This window comes from Phalacrocorax aristotelis, chromosome 11 (assembly GCF_949628215.1).
Source record: "Phalacrocorax aristotelis chromosome 11, bGulAri2.1, whole genome shotgun sequence".
Lineage (NCBI taxonomy): Eukaryota > Metazoa > Chordata > Aves > Suliformes > Phalacrocoracidae > Phalacrocorax > Phalacrocorax aristotelis.
This window is the reverse complement of record NC_134286.1, coordinates 4892675-4913516: the sequence shown is the minus strand read 5'-3', so window position 1 is coordinate 4913516 and position 20842 is coordinate 4892675. Positions and strand designations below refer to the sequence as shown.

General features: G+C 37.6%; 1 long non-coding RNA gene across 1 annotated transcript; it reads left to right on the top strand.

The window, feature by feature from the left end:
- The first annotated feature begins 17820 nt into the window (after positions 1–17820).
- Positions 17821–20241, top strand: LOC142063097 (uncharacterized). Its single transcript, XR_012662629.1, has 3 exons — positions 17821–17891; positions 18533–18638; positions 19971–20241. It is a non-coding gene; the product is annotated as an uncharacterized LOC142063097 (long non-coding RNA).
- Positions 20242–20842: the final 601 nt, after the last annotated feature.

Below are 20842 nucleotides of genomic sequence, written 5' to 3'. Positions count from 1 at the left end.
TATCGTTCGTACAAACACTTTCAAAAATTCCTGTGGTTCCCCCTCAATCTACAAACTTCTTTCTATTAGTTATTAAAATACTGAAGCCCCTGTACATAAATTAGGAAATAGTTTGGGGTTTTTTCTGTCTTATGAGAACATTATCTTTTTACTAGTAAAAATCTGCATATTCAATATTCTACTGAATTTTCCCGCACTGCACAGCTGAGCTCAGCAAAGGGATTTCTCACTGAGTTAGTTTCGCTGGCTTCAGAAGCATTATGTCCAAGTATGCATCAAGTCCTTTGCAAATAGCTAAGCAGAGAACACCTGTAAGTGCTGGTTCCAGGCACAACGTAATGAGTTGTATTCCTGCTGTGCTGGTCACTCCTGATGACTGGATGGTCATAACGCCGCTGACTGCATGCTCAGCTCTGTAGCAGGGACGATTGCCGTAGTGCCAGGGTGGGGAAAAGTCCACTAGAACTTAAAACTCTGCAAAGCTGTAAATACCTACCCGCTACATGCTGTATTCACATCTCCTTTGCGACAAAGTTATGGGGAGTGAGGAATGGCTAGAAAGCATTATAATTAATTTTTAAGATTTTTATCTGGCTCAAGAGCCGAAGTGGACTTCTCTAAATTGGGTATTTCAAATATTTCAGCAGATGCTGAAAATAAAGGCTGTTTTCCAGCACGCTGCCTATAGGCAATCAACTAGTACTAGTTCACAGTTCAGATCAGCAGCCTTCATGCAAATCCTGGAAAAGCTGTCCTTCAAAGCATCAACAGCTGCTTTCAAAGCCAAGTTAAAAGTTGAGTTCAGAAGTATGAAAAGAAGGGTTTCTCTTTGCAGTAGTTTTCTGCATTTCATCATTAAGTCTTTTTATCTGTGACAATAAAGATGTCTGTAGTGGTGTGAGATTAGGGATAAGTTACCCTACAGATTAGAAGTCAGTGGTGCTGATCGTTGATGCATCCTCTTAAATATATAATTGCAGCAGATGTAGCTTAAAAGGAAAGCATTGGTGACATGTTTACTGATGGTTTTGCATTAGCAGAAGGATGAGGACAAAGTGCTTGCTAGGACTGTTATTGTATTTGTTGCCTATGTTCCAGTTTCTGTTAAAGCCACTTATGATAAGACTGTAGCATCTGCTCAGCCTTTATTAAATTAATAAAAGCCTGTTCTTGCTTTGATGGTGCCACTAGAAACAAAGATCATCTTATCATCCCTTGGAAAGTGACATGAATCACATCACTTGAAGATGTATTACAATGTACCAGATGTAAAAGACAGCAATTTGCTCACGTCTAAGAACATAAGAGCAGGAGTCATTTTTCTGAGTTTTGGCCCTACTTTAGAATGGCATCCTGTAAAATGAAAGGGAAACTTCTTGCAAAAGATATACTGAAAAGAAAAAAGGATGGTAGATATTACTGCTGAAAATTTGAGGTCCAGTAAAATGCATCAAGCCCTGCTATGTGCTCCAGCACATCTCATAAGTAGAAATGATTTTGAGTAGGGCTTTGATCTGGAGCAGCAGTTGTCCTTAATGGGGAGCAAGTACAGCAACCCGTGATTCTGTGATTATCTTACGGACAATTTTACACATGTAAATTGTGTGAGAAATCCGGGGATACAGATGATGATTTTGACACATTATCCTGCTAAGAATAGCTTTTAGTAAGTTCCAGTCAAACTCTAAATCACTTTTAATCTCCTCAGTTGGAGGAATGGAATCTACTTCAGGGGAAGAAAATAGGTGAGTTTTTATTTTATCTTGTGATCTGCAAGTGGAAATTAATCTACTACATCGTTTTTTACGTACGTCTTTTATGGAGATTATTCAAACTTTTACCCAGGTATCACGTGTCGGGACAGCGTAGAACAGCATAGCACGGGCATGGTAGAAATTTGTAAGTGCACACAGGTTACACAACCGTGAATAATCATAGTTTATTCTAAGAAGAGCCTTAATGAATTTTTTTCTCCCTCATTATTCATCTGTTCTAACTGTCCTAGAATAGGGAGGAGAGTGCAGTCCGTGTATCCTGGCTGTTATAGCAATGATACTTGCAAAGAGAAGCTATTTTTCAATACTAATACTTGGACTTTGTTGGGGTGACCCAAATGTGACATTTGGTGGTTTTGCCCAAACTTCAGACTAGCACATTGGAAGGCAATGGCATTTTGTTAATATTTGGCTACATGTTGTTGCGGGCAAGGCACACACCCAGAACCGGGAGTGCCCGACAGTCGTCGATTTGATGTCACCTGTCCTTTCAGAAATGCAGTTCATGTGCCCTGTTTACGTACAAAACCCCATGGATACTCCATGATGGAAACTACTTCCTTCACATCAAAAAGTGGCTTTTTGCTATTTTGGCTGCTGATTTGATTACATGTTGTACCTGCTCTAAAAACTGGCTCCAGCCGCTGGAGTGTCAGAGTAGGTTGTTGCAGGGAGAAGGAAACAGACGGTGCAATCGATCTTCATGACTCCTGATGCACATGACTACGTTTCTCCCTGCCTAAGTGGCGCGTACAAGGCGATTAAATAATCAGCGCTATTACCCTGGAGGAATATAAATCCCTGAAGCAGCCACTCAAAACGCTGCTCTCTGGTCTCTGAAGCAGCAGCAGCTTCTCGGCAGCGGTGCCTGTTCCAGGTGCAAGATGAAACGCAAAATGAATTCTTGGTCCCTGTGTGGGCTAATGTCTTTCAACTTTTTCACTTGTTTGTCTCAATTACTGCTTAATCCTAAAATGCTTATTCTTCTTTTGGTATTAAGTGGAATTTCTATAGCAGTATATCTGAAAATGGGATAATGTATATGCCCTAGTTTAGTAGGGGAAAAAATGGATTGACAGTTCCCCTAACAAAGATGGTTTTATTGGTATGTTTAACATCATCCTGTAATATTTACCCAAAGCAAGTTTTAAACTTTTAGTTTTTTTTAAAAAAAATTAATCAGGCAGAACTCAAAAACCAAAACATAAATTGATTTTGAACACACATGGATCAAACTGTGTTTGTTAGCAACATACTGGGCAATAAAAGCAAATACATTTTACATGTTGCTGTACGTATATAACTATTTGTAACATCTATAATATTACTATTGATTACAAACCACAGTGTTAAACTGATGTTTGTTACCCCAACCGCAGAAAATGCAGCTTACTTGTACATTCAGATAATATGGAAATCACAATTACGTTTTTTTCAAAAAGTAGATGATCCAGTCAGAGTATTATTGAAGAAAAAACCTTAACCTTTTTACCTGGGTCTCCTAATTGTCCAAAGCTGTAAGTTTCATACTATCCCTCCTTTTGAAAATGGATTTTTATATTAGCAGTATTTATTAGGGAATAAATAGCTTGGGAAAAGAGAGTTAAGATTTATTTATGCCTTTCTATTGTTTTAAAGAAATTTCATTTTAAAATCTGCAGTGATTTCAAAGTAACGTAACAACACAGTCATGTAATTGTATTATTTGTGTAGTCTAAACTGCAGCATAAAATTAGCAGCTGAGGGATGATGGAAACAGAAGTGGGGTTTTCAGCTTACAATTATTTGATTGTGTCAACTAAGTACTTTTAGAAAAACATGGAATTTAAATTAAAGGTCCTTGGGAATCTGCTTGAGTTATAGCTGTGCCTCAGGGCTGCTGTACAAATAGCACATTACCAGAAACACGTATATATTATGTGCTATGTTTTCACTTCAGTATGTGCCTTTTAAAGTGAACCATAGGTAGGATAAGAAAAGTTTTCATCTTTCTTGTATTTCTGCCTGTGGGAAATTTTTGTTTGTCATTTAGAGGCCTCTGTATCCTTTGGGTGCTTGGTGCTGGTGTGGAGGAAGTATTTGGGCTAAGGCCACCCTCCACGGACAAGAAGGTATGAGAGAAACTGCCTGAAAATACTTGTGCCAATATAGTAGTTGTTTCTTAAAAAACAATTCCCCTGCATTTTTCTGCATTGGGACTACTGGTATTTGATAGTCAAGTGCTTAACTTTATAACACATTTTGAACTTTAGAATGCTTCTGCTTCCCCCAGGCAGAGAAATAATTCTTTGGCTTTGCATCCTCATTTTCCTGCAGTATCTGTGCAATTTCTTGATTTTTATTTATTTTACAAAGAAATTGATTGCAGAGTGTGTAACTAAAAATAGAAGTTTCTGAGAACTCTTCAATCAAAACATTGTGAGAAAGCTGCTACCAAGGTAAATCAGTTACTTGTACTGACTTTCTCCTTTAGATCTTTTCTTCTCTCTTGTGGATTAAGATCTGCTACCTCTGAAGATCAGTCTCAGTTTGCAGTAATGTACTGGGTGAAAGAAGAATTAGCCTCTCCACCTGGCACTCAGGTAACCCTTCCACACAGACACGCCCACCCCAGAGGTGGGGTTTGCATGAATACAGCAGATTTTGCTTGCTTCCATCTTGCAACAGCGGTACTTGGCTCACAAGCCAGTCTCTGGGGACAGTAGTCACAGGTGGGATTCTCATATAATGGCACCGAAAGCTTCATCTTCCTTCGGGTGCTGGTCCCTCCAGTTCTGCATCATTGAATCACTATTTGGCCACACTTCCCTTTTAGGAATTGTGTGTATTTATTTGTGTTGTGGTTTGGCCCCAGCCAACATCCAAGCACCACCCAGCCGCTTGCTTGCTCCCCCCCAGTGGGATGGGGGAGAGAATCAGAAGGATAAAAGTGAGAAAACCTGTGGGTTGAGATAAAGACAGTTTATCAGGCAAAGCAAAAGCTGCACGCACAAGCAAAGCAAACCAAAGAACTCATTCCCTCCTTCCCGTGGGCAGGCAGGGGCTCAGCCATCCCCAGGAAGGCAGGGCTCCATCACATGTAACGGTGACTTGGGAAGGCAAATACTGTCACTCCAAACATCCCCCCCTCCTTCTTGCCCCAGCTCTGTGTGCTGAGCCTGACACCATATGGTGTGGGACATCCCTGGGGTCAGCTGGGGTCACTGTCCCCACTGTGTCCCCTCCTGGCTTCTTGTGCACCCGGCAGAGCACGGGGAGCTGAAAATGTCCTTGGCTAGTGTAAGCACTGCTCAGCAAGAACTAAAGCATCTCTGCATTATCAACACTGTTTTCAGCACAAATCCAAAACATAGCCCCGTGCTAGCTGTGAAGAAAATTAACTCTATCCCGGCTGCAACCAGGGCAGTGTGTGATGAAATACGTGTCGAGAGCTCCTGTCAAATTGTCAAGAAGGTATTTGAAAAGGTAGGTAGAGGAAATAAGAATATAGACAATTACAATATTAAGAATAAAGGGGGAGGAGTTATTTCCTTGGGTTTGGTTTCTTCTTTGGACTTTGAAGTGTGCACCATTGACTTATGTGTACATCCTGTTGTACCATTATCTGTCTGCTTATTTTGCCATCAGTTAAATCGTTAACAATATGTTTTAATCTTTCTGTTGCTCATGGATGCTTTTCTAGCATCATCTCTCATTGTCCCAGGATACTGTGACGACTATTAGAAACACGAGTTTCATTTGGATTTTGTAGGCTGCTTCGCGTGTTTGGTTGAAAGGCTCAGGATTGAAGCGTTCTTTATTCAAATAACACAGAATGAGGTTGGCAGCTCTGCGGGCTTTTCCAACTCATCCAGCTTGTGCAGGAAAAAAACTTGTGAAGATTAAACATCTCTAAGGTAAAAGCCAAGGCGGTAATTTTTCAACACATTTCAGCAAATTGGTCCCTAAGTAGATTAATTATGGAGATTAATAATTTTAGATCTGTAAGCTAAATTCAGTAAATAGTTGCAGTCAAAATGCTTACTCTCCAGTTAAAAATTGAGTAATTTAGGATTTAGAAAAGGTTAATTGTCAAAAGAACAGTGGAGATTTCATTATTTAATTGGTTAAGACATTTTGGGTTGTTTATTTCTGTTAGCGGAAAAAAAATTGTATTGTTCTTTGGCTCAAAAAATAATATTGCATATTTGTTTTTGTTTCTGGTCTGTCAGCAAACTAAGAAAAATATTATTTGCCTAACTTTACTCTGGAGGTAAGAGCCTGTTTTACTCCCAGGGCTCTTCCCTGATCAGTTGTCTTTGGCTGAGAGTGCTACCACAGGACCTAGCTATCACCTAGAGTTTCTGCAGCGTAGGCGTTGTTCGCTGGAAATTGGATGATACCATCAGACTAACTTCCAGGCCATCAGAAAGAATTTATCAGGCTGAATCATGTGCTCCTTTATGTGGACGTGTCTCCTGTTTCAGTGCTTACCAGGAAGTGAACGGCTCCATCAGCCTAGTCAATACCATAATCCCCCGTAAGGACATAGGACTTTAGAAAAGAATCTGGATGTGTTTAGCGTGTGTTTCTTTTTCCCCTGTGTGACAGTGAGCCTTAGATTATTAGTAGCACTGAAGTCAATGAAATTAGAGTAGCATAAGTGCAGTGCAACTAAGTGGGTTTCTGCACCTAGCACTGTAACATTATACGTCTCTCTATTCTACAGAGGTCTTTCAAAGACACTACTTCAACTTGCAGGCAGAGATGTTTCTTTTGTTTGACAAGTTGTCCTGTTAATTCACGTGGCATATTAAAAAAGTATAGTATATAAAAAGGAATCTCAGTGAAGTCTGAAATTCAGCAAAACAAATATAGACTTTCTTAATGCATAATTAAAACTGAGGAGTAAGGATAAGTCTGGTGTAATTTGTAGCTTGTTTGTCAAGAAAAAAATTGTCGTTTGCTGAGAATAAGGGTAAAATCACTAAGTTTGTTGCTGGTGAGCTCTTGTCACCTCTATTACTAATTCCTATATACATTGGTTTTATAGCAGAGCCTGCTAAGATATTCTTTCTGCAGAATCACCCTGGAACTACATGTCAGACTAAGCTGTTTAAGGTAGAACAATAGTAGGCAGTTCTAAATGTGTTTTTTGTTCTTTATTCTTACAATGAAGAGATAAAGTATAGTGAGTACTCATCATTTGCACACTAGATTTGTAATTATTTTTTTGGTGGTCATTACTAAAACGTAGTTATATTCCTACTTCCACTGGGTGGTGTGTTAGAATTTTTACTGCACCTGCAACTTTAGCCAGTGCTTCTACAGGCGTTGCGCCGTGGCAAATAGAAATCCAAGACTAGAATTCTATTGAAAGTGCTCTTCCCAAAAGAGTGGTATCAGGGCTCCACCTCACTTCACGTATGATTAAGAAATGCAGTGTTAATGCTAAAGGATAAACTGTTAGACCAAAATTCATCCGCTGCAGTCATTAAAATGTGCCAGAGATCTAAAAAAAGGCTCCCAAACAAAATATGTGATTTCGCTATGAATTATAGTATCTGTGCCCTGATGCAGGATAGTATATAATTGGACTGATTGATCGTGACTTTGTATTCTGTTCTGAAACATCCCCGGACAGAATTTGCAGATAATTTTAAGAACCTGTTATTGCCAGCGTCAGTACTGAGCAGTGCTGCAGATTGGAATTGGAATGCTTTAAATTAAACATCTTAACACATTATGAAACTATAAAATTACATTCCTTCAATGGCTCCCACTTTGGATCAAATTGGAAATAAAAGTAGAATATATTCTACCAAGCACTATTGCCTCCAGCTCCTTCGCTCTGGCCTCTGCTATTCCAGTTACCCCTCTTTCCACAAAAAGAAAAATCGTATTACGTTTAGGCGTGCTGAGAATAGAGAAACTTTTGAAAAGTTCTTAAGTATGCCAGGTGTTTTCTTCCCAATAGAAGTCACGTTAGTGTACTCAAAAGACAACAGCTATAATTCTGCCACTATATCTGCAAGATTAAAACATATTATTGATTTTCTTAAAGGAGACATATCAAAACATAGTGCTCGGTACAAGGAGCAATTGTATCTAGAGGCTTTTGAAAAAGAATTAATTAATTCAATCTATTAAAAACAGGTTGACATGTGAAAATAATACCTTGGAACTGATTAACAGGCTAATGAATAGAAGCTGCTGATCATGTTTGGTTTGTTTAAAGATCCAGTAGCCTTAGTGGGACTGTGGTGAAAGTCTTATACTCCTAAAATTAAATCTTTCCTTTTGGAGGAGTGTTTCCCATTAGAGATTCAGATGGGACTGTCAGCAGAAGTAAAACTTCCTAGCCCGAAGCCCCCAGTTTACAAACACCAGATTTAGCAGGAATGGAAATAGTAGTGGTAAGATAAACAGGGGAAACTTAATGCCCATTCATCCGCACCCAGATGGTTTGTGGATTAAAATAACATGTAACAAATCGCATTCGCTGGATGCTCAAACTTCTATAATTGCGTAAATTGACACAAAAATGAAATAAGCACAATCTACAAAGGAAAAAGGGGAGTTTCTGTTAAAAAGCAGAAAAAGGAAAGAAAATAAGAGACTAAAACAAAGCATATTTCCTATACCTTGCTTTTCCAGGTGCATATGCGTTATAACTGTCTATTCCCACATGATATGAATTATTCACTTTTAATATATTATGCTAGGCTTGTGTGAACATATTCATTTACCATTGCTGCATACATTCTTACCAACCTACACATCATGCTTGACTTAGCCAGAATCTACTTGTGAGTTTGATTCAATGATTTCTCTGTCAGTTCTACTAAGAAGCCTGTAGACAGTCACTCTATTAAAATAATTCCTGGTTTTGGTTGACTGGTTCAAACTGAGTCCTGGAAAATCCAGCTGTATATATTTCTGGAGAAGAGAGAAAGTGGAAAAAGAAGGAAGCTTTTCATGAAACCAAAGGAAAATAATTAACAGTGTAGTATATCACGATATGTTAGTGATTGGTCTAGTGATGCTATCATCACAAGTTATTTACGATACATATAAATCGGTGTCATTCCAGGAAGAATTAAGCATTATGTAGAAAACAGTGACCCCTCAGAATTTGTTTTGTACTTCTAAGAGAATTATATTTCTTTCATGTTGTGCACCTGCCCTCTTCTAAAATGAAAACCCTCCTTCGGTTGTGGATGTGAATCGGAACGGTACCATTTTCATCAAGTAAGTAAACCTAGTTAATTCATTTTTATATAAAAAGTCTGTGAAGATAGTCTCAGGGAATTGCTTTGTGAGCAACAATGGTGTTGTGTTTTTGGTTTTTTTTTTTTTCTGAACTACTGTTGCAAACATTCCGTTATCTAGTAATGAAAATGCATGCGCACGCTCATGATTAACAAGCCAGCACACAGTGTAAAAAAGTTAAACACACCCCCCCCCCAACCATTGTTTGCGCAATAAAAAGCACAGGGTAGAAAAACCTTTAGAAAAAAACCTGTAATTTCTAAAGGCTGCAACATGTAATTTGTTTAAAAGCATTTTAAATGGCAGTACTGTGTTCTTGGATGAGGTTAAGAATGGTCTGCAGGTGTGATGCGCGTGAGGCCAGCAGAATTTCCTGGAGCGGTATCAGTTACACCAACTGACAATTGTCATACAACCATTACGATGACAGTTTAGAAGTGGGTAATCTTTTTAATTATGGCGTTTGATAGATACTTGGAAAATATATACAGACACGGGCTGATATATCTATATATTTAATATTCATAAGAAAATACAGATTTTGACTATCACCTGATGTCACACTTCCATATTTGCTGTGTATACAGGGCTTGTGTACGCACTAGGTGTCTCAGCAGGAAAGTTTTTTCTCCTTAGAGTCTTGGAGCCGCTGGTCCCTCTGTTTTTACTGTGTTTGAAAGCAGTTCTGACTGAATACCTCCTCAAGTCAAAACAGTATCTAAGTCAGAATCAGAATACAGAAAAAAATTGTCTAAAATAGAAGTATGCACATACAGAAACCAACTGAACCATTCTATTTCTTTTAAAATGTGTTTTTCTCAACATTGTTTTATTAAGTGGTTGGTAAATATTTTATAAATTACAAATCCTGATCTCTCATTACATTAGCAGAACATACATTTAGACCTTTTATTCATTTTTATGCAACCAACTGCAGACTAATTTTTTTTAATAAGAGGTGCTTTTCTACTGAACAGAAATAATATTAAAAAATAAATATATTCAAATAGATAATAAAAGCATCCTATTAAAAATTGTTTAGATTCTCTTGGAAAACTCTACCTCTTCTGTAAATGTAAATCATTTCAGTTTGTCTTTGAACTCTGTGAACTAAAAGGTTTACAAAGTTATAAACAGTATGTGGAAATTGTATTGTCAGAGATGTTTAACGTTGGGACTGTGAATTGTTTTTATCCTAAAGCTAAAGTGATTAATATACAGCATGCTTGGAGATGCGGCAGTGTAGGGCTGGGGAAGGGAAAGCTTGGTGAGAAAATTAATAGTTTCAGCTTTTAGGATGACTACAAATTTCTGATGAGCAGCAGTTAATAGTATTTCACATACTAGTCTCGCTTTTGCTGCTCTGCAGGACACCGAGCTTTTTTTCTCTTTAAAAAGCGTATGAGCACTTGTACTTCATGCTCTGCTTGCGCACACATGCTGTGGTGGTAGCCTGGCTCAGAAATACCTCTAGATATTCCACAGAAGGGAAAGGTCAGCCTGCGAGCGTAACCAGGCTCACATTTGGATCCAGAACCATGTACTCCCTTACAGAAGCAGAGTAAGACATATTACGACTAAATAAGTGTATAATATTTTAGCTTGTAGAGGAAAAGAATTAGTTAACAGTGAACCCTCAGTGTGCACGTAGACATCCTTTTAGTCAAGACACCTTCTGTGAATTAGCATAAGAATTATGCAGATAAGCTCTTAATCTAGCTTCTCTATAGTTCTTTGAAGTCTTTAGAAGTTTAGGAATTAAGCTAAAGGAAACTGAATAAATAAGCAGGATTTTGTTTGTACAAGAGATTAACTATGCTAAATATAGGTATTGATTCACGTCGATATCTAGTGACAATCATTTTTCCATATGCCCATGTAAAAATTAATTTTATATCTAAGATGAGTTTTACAATTCACAGTGCATTGCTGTGAGTTGAATTAAAATTTATTTTTAATTTCTTAACAAATAATGGTATTGTGATGATAATGTTGGAATAGTGTTATTACTTATGGGACTTCCAGAGATAGGAGAGTAAAAGATAGGTTGCAGCAGGCAGACATTACATGTACTTACCAGCAACTATGACTTGGAGACAGGGAGGGAAATCAGAGATGCCGACAAAGAAAGGAATATGGGAACATAAATTTCACGAAAAGAATTCCAAAAGACCCTTGTCCCAACAGGGGAGTGCTGCCGCTGTTTCCATGCAGAAATGACTTCAATCCCTAAGGCAATGCGAACATGTGCTCCCTTCGGACACAGCAGGAGGCCCATACAGAATTACACCCCCCAGTCAGTTCCCTGGTGCGGGGTCCTCTCAGCATGTCCCCGTGTCTGTCTCCTGCAGCCAGGATCTTACTATCGTTCGTGAATTATTGCCTTAGCTTCCCTACATGTTACACCTTGGTATGTGCCAAAGCAAGGGAATGCTGGGGTGGGTGCTCCAGATCTCTCCTTTTCTCACTGGAGGAGTTGCTCCTTCAGAGGCTTTGTCGCACGTTCGGTCTTTAACATGCCGAGACCCTTCCCCAGCTGGTAGCGTTTAAGTGCTGGTCTTCCATGATGGTATTTGTAATATGTCAGAGTGCTGCTGTAGTCTGTCCATATAGACATGTAACTTTATTGTACGTTCTTGTTCACTTTATCTATTAGTTGGTTTTAAAGAAGGTCACAATGATTTTACTTTATTTCCTTCTTGGTCAAGTTTCTTAATGTATTTTTCTATGTGCAGATAGTGTTTAGCAAAACCTTCAATATGGGAAGAGTTATTAGAAAGGAAGGGTAACCTGATGCGTACTCCAAAGTTGGCTTGCCTATAGCGCAGGCAAATGGTTCATCTCAATAACGGGGTGGGTAACTCTCTAGAAAAAAAAAAAAAAATTACAGATTAATATAATTCTGTTCTAGGAACACACATTTTCCACCGAATTACATTTATCAAAACAGATTATCAAAGCTTTATAATTAACTTCCTAGCAAATGAGAATTAGCATATATTATATTAGTACTGTGCGTTGATCAAATAATATTTAGTGAGGCACCCACCTATGCACGCCCAGGAATTACAAAGTTAATGAAAGACGGCAGTACATGAAACTGTAACTAATTAAGCAAGGCACAAAAAATTCCGTAGATATTTGAATGTGCTAGAATTTACTCATTATCATATTTACATGGTAAGTTTATTTCAGTACTTAAGTTTGGCAAACTAAGCTATTTAAAGTTAACTTTCTCTCTTCTATACAGATTTCTACTCGCTGTCTGTCTTTACGTGTTTTTCAACTTCTGCATTTTAAATAAAAAAGTTTAAGTACCTGAAGGGTTTTGGCTTAAAAGAGAAGAATAAGAGAGTAAACAATGAATCTCCGTGCCAGTGCACTACGCAACTCCCTTAAGGGTTTGTTGCGCTGTGGCACACGCAAGTCGTGCTGCAGAGCCTCTAAGGCTGATGCCGCAGCCCAGCAAAAGCAAGACAAAGATCCGATACTGGGCATTGCTAAGGGCTCGCGTCACCCTGTGCCCTGCGGTAAGGGTGCAAAATACAGCTGCATTCCTTCTGCTTATTTTCAGACATCAGACTGAGGTACCCTCTGAAGCTTTTTGTCCTCTTTATTGGAGAAAAATATATTGAGAGAAGATATCATGAAGTCTTTAGACCCTAGGTAGGCTGAATTCCATTTATTACAGAAGGAAGCTCACAGGCAATAAGTGCCTAACGCCCAGGTTTCAGTAGTCTACTGCAAGTCAGGTGAGCTAAAACAAGGGCTCAGAGAAATACCACAGCCCAGGCACTAAAGCATATTAGAAATGAATGGGCTACACTTAGAAATCTTTTTAGCAATAATTCAGCAATTTAATGTAACGTAATTGCTGTGATTCTGCAGTTTAGCCTTCTCCAATTATTTATACAGAGGCACGCATACTTAAAATTAATTTAAAGATGCAAGTAATTTCTCTTTTTAGAGGAATAAACATCCAAATGGTTTTCTATACCATTTTCCAGGGAAAGAAAAGTCATTGTTTCAGAGGTATGTAGAATAAAAAAGGTCTAATGGGTTTCTGTAATAACAAAGTCTGGGTTACAAAAATGTTTTAAAATAAAAATTTCTGAAGTAGTTCTCTAGACACTAAGGTATGAGTAGGAGAAGCCACTCAGATTTGTATCTCTCTACAAATAGTATGTTTTGTCTTTAGACTTAATTGTACTATACACTCCAATATTTAAAAAAAATATCACTTCTGACCCTAGGTTGCCACTTTTTTTGTATGATGCTTTGAGTAGGCATTGAGAGAATCACGTGAAACTCCTGCCAAGGTGTTTGTTTTAAGATAGGTCGCTATAACTTCATTTGAGAAAATGTATAAAGGAAAGGAAAAGTACAATTATGTAGAAAATCATCTGTGATGATAAAACACAAATACTTAAAATGGAAGAGCAATTTAGATGAGAAACTAGCGCTGTTTATGTCCTTAATTTATTTCCATGATTTTCTAGATCAGAATGGGAAATGCTCTGGCTGTTTTTAATTAAACCTGTAAACGGAAGAATGTTTGCTTCTTTTCTTTTTTAAAAAAACCATTGTTGATTATAGAGCATATGTTGTTTATTTAGAATGCTAGCTCTTGCTGTTCAGATGTATTTGACTTTCCTTTGTATACACTGTGAGCTTGTGAGGTGGTTTGGTTTTTTTCCCCTCACAAAAACGTCTTTGGAAAGTGAAGCCTGTCAGCTGAAATGCCTCTTTACTGTTAATCCAGCAGAAGTTTGGTGAGTGGCAGACTCACGTATTGATGCTGAGAAGGATGGAACATCATATTTGTTTCACCCACAGAACAAAACTGATTTTTGGTGTTGCAAATATTTGGAGGAAGAGAGGGTAGGGGGCTTAGTTTCTTATGGGAACAAATGTCACGAGATTTTTGCTGCCTACCCATCCTCTCCCTGATAACATTTTTAGTCTGTTGGGCTGTTTCAAGCTAATTTGACAGTGTTAGAAACTCAGAGTAAGTTTCCACTGGATTGCCAAGACATGGATTGAAATCAAAATAGTGCAGTGAAGGAAAAAGCTGTAGTCTGAGCTGAACTGTAGTGTAAAACATTAGAAGATCCACTTGGCACAGCCATTAGAGTGCTGTTAAGGATTTGCTTGTACTCTGGACCTGGATAATCTGGAGATACAGTGCCTCCAGAAATCCGGCGGTACTCGCTTCTGGCTGTTAGTTTCACTGTATCATCTGTACGCCAAATTACTGCTGTTGAGTGTCATCTCTGGCTAGTACCTCAGGTATTTGGGTGCAGGATGCTGTCATTTTATAATTCACTTATATTTTCACTCTTAAGATGATCTCTTGCCTCCCATACTCATTAAGATTTTTCCTGCTGGCCACTGGCATATCTCTTCTCTCATATATATGTAAAGTGCTTATACAGATTTATAGGTCTAGTAACCACCTATTCAAAACTCACTGAGGTATAGTCGGACTTTTACTCTCTGGTTTTTTTTCCACTGAGTTTTAGATCAGACTTTAAGGAGTATTTACTGCCTTTTTTTTTTTTTTTTTTAAACTACAATACTTACATTCTAGTAAGTAGAAAAGTTTTTCTACTTATGCATGGTGATGAGCTATTTAAAGTAAGCACCATGGTAGGAATATTGATAGTATAGATATTTTTGTATCAAAAGAGATGTTTGTTTTCATTCCACAGGTGTTCCACTAAATTTTTTTCCATCCATTTCCTTTTCTGTTTCAATTTTTGCAATTAATGGTTTCATAACTTCACATATGCTGGTTGTGTTTGGTATCTGGGTTGGCTCGCTGGTGGATGTGTTTTTGTATTAAAAATCCAACCATCAGAAAACAGGTTTCCTTCTTCCATTTTTAAACAGTGGAATGCACTTGGATATCCATTTTGGAAATGCAGGATTGTACCGTCTCTTTCAAAGAAGTACTGCATGTTGTTTCTCATTTTCTGATCAGATCATGCACAGATTGTAGTAAAAATAAATTAAGCCAGGACTATTTGGAAAAGAAATTCCTCAAAAAAAAGAAAAAAAAAAAAGAAAAAAAAGAAAATGCGACATTTCAAAGATGTTCTTCTGTTAGATTATAACAAAGATGTTACTAAAAAGATCAGTAGAATGGAGATAGAGGAAATGTGGTGGGACGAGATTAGGTTGGTAATTAAAGTGCGTTTTATTTGGGGAACATGTAGTTTGAAATCTCTGCTATGCCATCTTTCTGTACCTCGGGTGGTGCCCTATCAGTGGATTATAAAGGCAAGCCTGCAGCTGGAGTTTCCATTTTTAATAAATGTGGGAGAGTAGCTCTAAAATAGAAGAGACTGAGCTTCATGGTTCCAATCCTAAAGATCTTAATAATGTTATAAAATCACAACAGTTTATCCAGCAAGGCCATAGTGGTCAGCACTTTAATTGATAAGTGTCATTACAAGGGAAAAAGGCAGAACAGGTACTTGGACTTCAGCATGTCACAGGTCAAGCAATTTCATTGTTATTACTACTATCGCTATTTCAATGTATTAGCAGCAGTAATGTGATCATATTAGCTATTAAACCTGATTCTTAAACAAGTTGTTTATTCAAGAGGAGCATCCTTTGTGTTTCAAAACAGAGGCCTAAGCACACAACTAACTCCTGTGACCTGCTGTTTTATGTTTTTTAACACTTACGGAAGTTAGTGTGTACAGGTTTTCTAAGATTTAATTGGAATTATACTTATGAAGGCTGATAGGCTCCAAAGAAAGAGGCCATCGCTAATGTGGCATCCCAATGGGGAATGATGTAAAGGTACCTTTCTCCCTATTATATATTAGTTCCTCTAATAAATTCATTACAACAGTGACATATGAAGTTAAAAAAAGGTTCCCATACAAGGGTATCCTCAAGAACACTAGGCAGATTAAATCCTCAGCACCGGTCTTGGTACCTCAGTCACAAATGAAGATATCAAAGAGATCACTAAACTGCTAAGAAATTCTAGTATAGCTGAAAGAGAGCGTAAGAGAGTTAGAAGAGGTTGTCCAAGCGCCAGTGTAATACTGGTGGCTTAATCAATGGATGCAGAAGACTGACAGAGAAAGTGCTGTTGTAGGGCAGAGAAACAGATGGTAATGATGTTAATAGATGAGTTCGCTAGGATTTTATTTAAATTATGTCCAGTTGCTGTGTATAAGTCCCTTCATTTTTTATTTTTTCACTTCTGGGAAAATGAATGTTTTGTTTTAGAAAGGCTGATTCTGCATCTTTTGAACTGATGTTATGATAGGCTGTTAAAGAAAGCCGCCTGAATGGGGCCTGTGCTCTTAAAATGACTGTGAACGAGCAAGTCCAGTAACAGGATGAAGTCCCGTAGCCATTTCAGCAGTAAGCGTCTGAAAACAGGCCGAGCTGCCGGGGAGTGACTGATTGAAGGTTTCGTACCCCTGTTTATGATGCCCTCTAGATGACCAGATATTTCCCTGCTGGCCTTTAAGTTCTTACACTTCCAAATCTCTTTGATCTGAGCAGCCCTTTCTTCTGCAACAGCACTTGGGAGTCCCATAGCCTTCATTAGTACTTATTTTTGGATCCTCCTTGTATATACTTAGAAAAGAAGCTCAAGCGTTTGAGATACGTAGGCGGTATTGTACTGTGGACACCAGTCATAGCTAGTGGGAGACAACGCCACCAAATCATCAACCATCTCTATAACCAGTGTTGCTATTGATATCTGAAATTCAAGAATTCAGATTCTTTTCTGTCACGTGTACTGTTTCCTGTGGATGCACAAAAGTTATTTCTTCTTTTTTTAATTTAACATCTTTTCTGTATTTTTTTTAATAACTGCTTATAACTTCTGTGTCAGTACACAGCAAGGAACAAGTGAAATCCTTTATAATATCTTTATAAGATACTATAAACTGAATAAATATATTTATAAATTATAAAATTATTACATAAAATGATATAATTATTAATATAGCAAAACATATGAACTGACCTTTACTTAGAAATGAAGATCAGAGTTTTTTTTCCTTGTGTACTTTTTTCCTAGTGCTCTTGGAGGAATGAAGGAACGGCTTTTCAAAGTGGTTTGGCTTCATTCCAGCATCAGACAATGCATTTGATTATGAGGTCTTGAGATCAATGCAGTTTCTTGAAACTAGCCTCAATTTCAAAAAAACACATGACTGAGATGTGCAGATTAATTTGATCTACATCTTTATGTATCTACTATCCTACGTAGATTTTTTAACAGTGGAACATTAGAGGACATTTTCCAAAGATTTACTTTTCTAAGCTGATATTAGAATTAATACAGTATTTTGTACTTCACATTTATCCCATTTAGTCTCTAATTTGAGTCTAAATTTTGATGTTCCACAGGAATTAATACACTTCCTCAGTTTTGTAAAGAGACAGTAGGAATGGCCGGTGATGACAATTTTTTAAAATCACAGTTGTTGAGGATGAGACTAATGGATGCAAGACCTTAATTTTTTTGTGTGTGTGTCAAAGTTTTTACTTCTGTTGCCAATTCTTTTGATTTTTCTTCCCCTCATTACTTGAATGGGGGTGGTGTAATACTTGAAAACCCTGATTTCTGGAGGCACTTGATTAAGAATCTCAGCTCATATTTTTACATAAAAGAGGTGATGAGAAAAGAACTGTACTTACCTTGCTACTGCAGTTTACCTTGTCATTATGCTACAAAAATATATATAGTAGATAATATTTTGATTTTTGAAAATATTTTCATTCCATTGCATATTTTTATTCTATTCTAGTGAATTGGAGGCAAGGGGATGAAATAGAAAAGACTCATATTTGAATGAGAAAATGGTCAGAGAGACTGAAAAGGTAAATCAGTGACATGAATTGTGATTTCCACATGCTGTTAGATAAGACAGAACCAACAAAGCAGGTAAATAACAGTATACCAAAATGGAGAACCAGGAGGTTATTGACACATGATCTGAATTAAAATCTCTTGAGTTACTGAAAAGATTTTCATTTTTTAAGCATTCAGGTTTTGCCACTTCCAAAAATTAGTGACAGTTGCCTACTGTCTCCAAAAGAATTTAACACTTCAGCGTCTGTATATTATTACTCCATATTCTGTTTTTTTTAAACAGATCAGAATAGAATCAATTTTGTGCTTTCAATATCTGTATTGCTAATTCTATTCTTCATGTATCAGAATACTGTTTATTAACAGGGTTTTTGAAACTTGAAGAAGTTTGTGTTTAATGGTAGTATCAAAAAGACTTAAATGTTAAAATAATTATGTGTGTTAAAGTATTACTAAATAATGCCCTATCCCATCTTACATCCACTGCACACAAACTGAGCAGGAGCTCTGTTCTCATGACATTTAACACAATGACTCTCAGACTTTAGTTTATATGCTTTGGATACAATCTCTCTGCAGATTAATAAAGCTCAATGAAATATTTACCTTAATTGCACTTCAGCCTCTTTCTTTTAATCATGTTTAATAGATCTAACACCAAGTACTGCTTCCCACTGGTGGTTTTCTCATTAGCACACTATTGGAAATAAAATTTGAAGACAAAGGCTAGCCACTACAGTAGCAGAGAATTTAAGGTAATATTTCCTGGGTTTTTACAGGACCTTCACATAACCCTGGTAGTAAAAGTTACATCACAGAATCACTGAGGTTGGCCTAGACCTCTACAGATTGTAGTCTAATATCCCTGCTCAGAGCAGGGGCGGCTAAAGCATGTTACTGGATGTTGTCCGGCTGGGAGTCCAGCGTGGAGTCTCTGAGGACAGAGACTCCATGACCTCTCTGGGCAACCTGCTCCAGTGTTAGACCACTTTTGCCTTAAATAAGTTTTTTTTTTTTCTTATGTTTAAACAGAATTTCTTGTATTTCAGTTTCATGTATGAGGGAAGCTCCTTGTATGAGAGATGCTCCAAGCATCTAACCATCAGCCCGGCCCTTTGCTGGACTCTCTCCAGTATGCTCATGTCTCTTCTCTACTTGGGAGCCCACAACTGCACACAGCACGCCAGATGTGGCCTCACCAGGGCTGAGCAGGTGGGAAGGGTCACCACCCGTGACCTGCCGGCAATGCTCTTGTGGCTTAGACCAGGATGCCATTGGCCTCTTTTGCGGCAAGGGCACGTTTCTGGCTCATGGTCAATTTGGTGTCTACCAGGACCCCCAGGGCCTTCTCTGCCAAGCCATTTTGCAATCAGTTGCCCCCTGATGTGTACTGGTTCATACCTTCTAAAAGATCCCCTATGAAGGGCGACATGTTTAACTCTAGTATAAAGTCTGTCTTGCAGTGTGGATGCAGTTGCAAGTACAGTCCTCTTGCTCTCTTCCATCTTACAGCTATAAAATAGATCCTCATAAAGTGCTTAGTGTCACTTCATGTCATTGGGGAGAGTGAATTTATTTTATTTTTTGAGAAGCAGAAGTGTAATATGTTATCCTGGTACATCTGACCATGTCCTTCTAATAGGTGTCTAAATAATTTTATTCTCACAGAACTAAAGTGGTGTTTTCCTGAAGTTCAAAGCAACTCCCTTCCTTAACGTTTTGTATTCAGTGACAGCCATACCACGTTTGCTCGTGGACCTGGCAGACGTGCGGAAAGAATGAGCAAGTGACAGGAAAGGAAAGGAAATTAGTATCTGGGTTTGATTCAGTTGTCTTGCAAGTGAAGTTGTAGATAAATGTGGAATTTAAAGGAGGATTACAATATTTTGATTTATTCCATTCTGCTTGTTCAATATCTGTAGTTTCATTCCTGAGAGAATAATGTAAATATAGTAGATAGATCAGGGATAGATCAGGATCAATATTCAGATCAGGAACCAACAGTATTCACTTGCATTAACTTCTAGCATCCACTTTTTTATGGTGCCATAGAAGTAATGAATTTTTAACGTGTTTTTTTTTTTCAGTGTCTGCAGATCAGGTGAAAAGCTCACTAGTGTTATTGGGAGGTAAGAATGAACACAAAGGGAGGTAATGTCTTAATTCATATATATATTTCTGTGTGTGTATATATATGTGTGAATACATATGTAATTTAATATATTGGAAAAGTGCATGAGGAGTGTCTCTATGAGTCTCCTTCAATACTTAAAATTTCTTTAAAGAAACAAATTCAAGACCCATTTACTAGCTGTCCATGTATGGACAAAGAAGACACTCTTAGTTGCACTGAATAATTTCCTGGTAGTATTCTTCATAATGGTAAAGTTTTGATCTTTGATGTCTATTTTGACACTTAGCTTACTTATCAGCTGCTACCTCTGCCCTGATCTTATAACTTTCAAGCAAGAAAAGTCACCAAGAAATTTTGTAAAACTTGGAGTGCTTCAGAAAGGTAAACTTCAGGCCAGGTTCATCTCTTGTTCTCAAATCCTCCCAGCATTAAAATTGATGAAGAGATGATTTATCAGGATGAGAAGTATTCAACCATGGCATACAGAAATTCAGAGTTCCATGTATGTCCTCATTTGTCATTGTCTTTAGTCATTCGTCATTTATGATCATTACAGTTTTATGCAGCAATGGTTCAAGTTCTGTTTTGAAATAGCTCACATTGTACATTTGTAGAACCCCATTTAAAATCTCTGAAAATATGAGTTTATTTAAGACAAAAACTTAGTGAGGCTCTTTGCAGTACCAAATTCACACTTCAATGTACGTGGATCAAACCATGCTATTATATACTGTCTTTATTCCTTCTTTCAGTGAAAACTTTTTTTCTTAAGCAGGAAAGCAAAATTTAGTCCTCATTCTATTTTTTTTCCCCAAAGAAAAAAGT